Genomic DNA, 5,395 nt, shown 5'->3' on the forward strand with positions numbered 1-5,395 from the left:
CCTACTAGTTTGTTTTGGAATTGATGCTCCTAGTGAATCATGTCTGTGCATTATGTTGACATCCTTCACGAATTGATTTGCTCTGCAAGACTTTAATGCGTTACATAGCTGAATTGTAGTATTTTTTATAGAAAATATTGGGGCTAAAGTGCCATATAGGCTATAGCAATATAATTTTTCTCATTTAAAGCACTCCAATTTACTCGAGACAGACCAAAATAGTCCACTATATAATTAACGAGTGAAATAGAAGCTGCGAGAGATCTGAAATCTGAATTGTACGCGGGTCTTGTTGTGCATATGCAGCTGTGTCATTGTCACAGCAAAGCACTGTGCATATTTCCATAAGCATAATTATTGCTGTTTTGTGCATTGTGTTGCCTGAATCGCTAATGGGTTCACTACCTTGTGCAGACAAGGTAAGACGTGTGTGCGCAATGTGCAACCTATGTAGCTTTAGATTTAATGGGGGAGAGATTTTTGCTCCTCCAAGTATATAAATCAGAAAATAGTCAAGAAAGAAGACTTTTGGCAACAAATTTGAACTTGTACATCAGAAATAAGGCTAAATGTCTCCTGCGTTTTCAACTATTTTTCCTTGTGCATCCACTTGTATATAACATCTAATATTCTGCATATTACATCTTCTATTTATCAACAGATAACAAAATATCTTCTTGTGTCGTATTCTCCTTTACTACATTTTCAGATTAATTTCTGGTTTCTTTCGTTCTTTCTTCACACAATATTTTCCTGCCGTACTACTGCTCAAGAACAATGCTAACTAGCTGTCTAGCTCTCATTAGAAATTCTTAACAAGCCTATATTACATCATAGACATGTTTTTGACACAAATTTTGTGCTTTCGACACTGTTTGGACTCTAATCAGCAATGCTTGTATCGAGTTCTGAACAAGCTTATATGATGCCTAACCATATGAAATCAAATCCCAGAAAAACTAATAGTTCCTGATTGTTTGCGTACTAACACAACAAAGTTTTAGATCTACCAGGACTCTGATCAACTTGAATAGAGTGTCATTTTCAGTCTTGTGCAGAATTTAAGCTTTAACGGTGGAATTCTTGTTCCAAGTCTCAAAAACAACAATGATGCTGGTTTTGCAACTCAAAAAATACAATTCAAGTCCCGGTTGGCATTGCACCAACATCATACCAGTCAAATGAGTAAAATCCAATTATATCTACAGTTGATCAGTCTACCTCACAATTGTAATAATGTTTTATTAGAGCAAGTCCAATGCAAGATGCAAAATAGTTATAGCTATTGCTATAATTTAGCATCAAAAAGTGTCTTTTGGTGCTAAAACAAAACTTCAACTCCAATGTCAGATACATTTTAAAACCAAATATTTCCTAATTTATCTAAATTTTGTTACTTTCCCCTAAGTTTCATTTAAAGTACAACATATGCATCTCATTTGTAGTATTTTGATGATGTGGCTAGATGCATCAATGCATCCTTGGTTTCAAATTTAGAACCAAGGATGCATATATGCATATTTGCATCCAAATATAGAACTCCTTTGGAGTTGAAATTTTTGACATTTGGTTTCAAATTATAGAAATGACACCACTTATAGCATTGCATTGGATTTGCTCTTATATAGTGTACATAAGTACTAAGATCACCTATCAGTTCCCAACAAATTTGCAATTTGGTCTAAATTTTGTAAAAGACGTACTTTGCAAAAGATTAAAACCAAGATTCAACAAATCTTGACATTTTAGATAGATTTATCATTTTTATCTATCTCAGAGTCCAAGCAAGGGTTGCCTTTGGGTGAGTTCTTTTAAATCACCTATACGAGTCCAAGCAAGGTGTCTCAATATATGATTAAGAAGGTATCTGGATGACTTGATGCTTGTATATCCAAGTAATGCTTATGGTCAGTCCTATAGAAAAATTAGCCCCTGAGGAGTCCTATATAAGTACGGACTAGTAGTCTATATTTGTATGTAGTTGGGACTAGCAGTCCTATTAAATCACTTAACAGCAAAGTACAATATCATGCATTACCTATATCTGTATGTAGTTCGTGTCCAAGTTCCATGTCTATTACTAGAGACTATCAAAAAGATGCTAAAAACATAAGCTCAATAAGCTGTAAGATACCAGTCTATGATCCATTCAAAGTTTTTGGTGATTGCAGTAAGATTTACAAGCTCAATAAGCACAGGAACAATTAGAACAGATTGTTCATTAGTTGGTTAGCAATTATAGATTCTAAGCTATATTACTGAAGCATACAACTTGGGTAAAATAAACACGTTCCGGAGTTTATCAGACTAGGTCCATCAAAATGAGTAATAAGAAGGCCGCTTCATCTCTATCATGCCTCATGCATCATGCATCTAACTCTTTAAGAAGGGGATACTTTCACTAAACATTGCAAAGATTGCATGCTTTCATATGCACACACCAACTCAAATGTGAAATCACCATAGTTATAACATGAACATCTCTTGTGTAAGCAATAGTAGAAAGGAATTGCAGGGAAGAAACCAAATCAAGCCTTTACCCATGTTTGCACACTATCGCAATTTAGAACATTACAAGAAAAATACAAATGTTCTAGAGTGTTTATAAATAAGTGCTTTTCATGTCTACAAACATGCTGCTATAAACATTACAGAAATGTGTGAACATATCACATATTTCCTACATTTTGCCAAGTATTATTGAAATTCAGCAAATTACCAAAAAGAACTAGTCAAACAACACATGCATGTGTAGAACGTATAAGCATACAATAAATCTAAAGTTGATACAACATACAACATTATATCCCGAAACTCACAAATCCACCGAGAGGCAATGCACCACCGAAGACCCAAACGGAACACGAAGTACCACATCTGACCACAAAACCACTCCACTCAACCCCCCATCCTCATCCTTCCCAACCTCAATCTCCGCACATATAATCTCCACCTCATTCTTCCCCCTTTTCCTTTCCCACACAACACACAAATTCCCATTCAAACTCGCCATCGTCGCACCACACAAAAACTTCGGCAAACTTCTTTCCACTCCCCTCAACTCCTTCCACCTATCTCTCTCCACATCATACCCCCTAATCTTCCCCAAAAAATCATAACAATACATAACCCCACCCACAACCGCAGCCCGTCCCCTCCACCCTAAATCAAGCCTTTTCGGAACACTCCTCCTCCACTCCCCATTCCCCACATTATAAACCACTCCACCCCTATCCGCCATCGCATAAATTCTCCCATCTAAAACACAACTAGCATGCATCCACTTATCCCTAACCTCAACCGGACTTTCCACCGCCTTCCAAACCCCAAACCCGGGATCATAAACTTCCGCCCAATTACTCGATTTCACAAAATTATCCCCAACACAACCACCCATCACATAAATCCTCCCATTCACCACCCCCGCCGCAGCGAATTCTCTACACACCCTCATTTTAGCCCCAATTTCCCATTTCCCAAACCTACAATCAAAAACCCACACCTCATTCGACGCAATCTCATTAACAGACCCACCAATCACATAAATTTTAAACCCCAACACAGCAAAACAAGACCCAATGGGCTGTTTCTTGATATTAGCAAGAGGGCTTAAAAAATTAGGGGTTTTAACAAGATGGGTTTGTTGATTGAGAGTGTACCATTTGAAAGACGAGTTGACTCGGATGTTGAGGTAAAGAGATTGCTGAGTTGAGTTGAGGAGACAGCGAGTTGCGAAGAATTCGGGGGAGTGGAGAGTGGAATGGAAAGATTTGGAGATGAGAGAGAGATAGGGGTGGTGGCCTGGTGGGGTCTTGGGATTCGAGCTATGCATTGGAGAGATATGTCGTTTGGGAGGTTTGGGATCAGCGGCTGTGGTGGTGGATCGGTGGTTTTTTCAGCCATTAATGGCCGGATTAATTTGGGCGAGATGTAAATTGGTAATACAATATCTTGAAAGTTTACTGTATAACATCTTTTGTGGTATTTTCGAAAATAATGACTTATATTGAAATGTATATTTAGGCTAACACAAAAAGACGAATAAAGAATATGAAGAAGAAAATAATTTGAATCGAATGATTAATTTTCTATGATAGAACGAATTGATAATAGTTTTAAATATTCCTAATAACCCATCTTGTTGTGAATATGTTGTGCACTTGATGATTACCTAAACAAAACATCTAAGTAGATTTTACTTAGTGAAATAATGTAGAACTCGACGGATAAGTATTATAGTCCCGACGGATAACTCAGTTTGAGTACCGACGGATGAATAATTTATTATCCATCGAGTGAGTAACTTATATGATGATAAGTTTGTAGCACAGTGTTGTATGCACCTTTGTATAGAATCTGTAGTAGCATATAAGTCATGTTGACTTTAACTAGATATGCAGAATAGGTTGATTAACTGTACATAAGCAATGTCTTGTAATTCTGTATAAGTGAAATGAAGTCAAGTGCCAAAATAGCTATCAACGGATGCTTAACAAAGCTTCGACGGATGATCAAATGACTTTCAACGGATGTTCAAAATAGCAGTCGACGGATGATCAATTAAGTCATCGACGAATGATCTGAAAGTCGACGGATGATAATATCAAGATTCAAACATCAGTTGAACAGTGAAAGCTGACACACAGCCGTCGAGATTGGATACAAACACTGTGGAAGCCTATTAACTGGGTAATAGAGGACGAAAAGCAGCAAAGATCAAGACTGTTAGATTTTATATTTATTCAGTTCTTTTGACTTTGTAATCTTGGTAATATATATAAACCAAGAGAGTAGCAAATAAAAAATAACTAAGAAAACTAAGCGAGCTTAGAAACAAACATAGAGAAATCTTTGTAAGCACTATCTTTAGCATTTCCTGTGTTCTTAGTTGTTCTATCTTGTAAAAGCAGCTGTGAGCATTTCTGCACACAGAGTTCTCTCGATATATTAATATATATCTCTGGTGGAATTGTTTAAATCCACCGGAAAGTTTTTAAAGACTCTTGTTTTTAATTACTCTTGTTTTGATTCATTTAAGTTTATATTCCGCATTGTGCTAATCAAAACAGATATATCTATAATCGAGTTGAACATTTTTATTTCAAGAAAAAGATAAAGAATTCCATTCAAGCCCACTTCTGTAATTCTTGCTATATTGTTAAGGGACTAACAATTGGTATCAGAGCAAACTCTTAATCTATAAAGAGTTTAAAGATCAAAACAATTCAGCAAGATGAACAAGAAAGATGTTGGAATCAAGATTCCTTTTCTGGATAAAGATAATTACCATCATTAAAGGTAAAGATGCATCTTCATATGCTTTCTCAAGATGAGGCCTATGTGGACTGCATAGAAAGAGGCCCTCATGTTCCAATGAGAGCTGCAACAGGAAATG

The 5,395-nt window shown here is 36.4% G+C and overlaps 1 pseudogene; it reads right to left on the minus strand.

The window, feature by feature from the left end:
• Positions 1–2,519: 2,519 nt before the first annotated feature.
• On the minus strand, positions 2,520–3,989 carry LOC141712387 (F-box/kelch-repeat protein SKIP6-like; annotated as a pseudogene).
• Between the last annotated feature and the right edge of the window lie 1,406 nt (positions 3,990–5,395).

Source organism: Apium graveolens, chromosome 3 (assembly GCF_009905375.1).
Source record: "Apium graveolens cultivar Ventura chromosome 3, ASM990537v1, whole genome shotgun sequence".
In the NCBI taxonomy this organism is placed as follows: Eukaryota; Viridiplantae; Streptophyta; class Magnoliopsida; order Apiales; family Apiaceae; genus Apium; species Apium graveolens.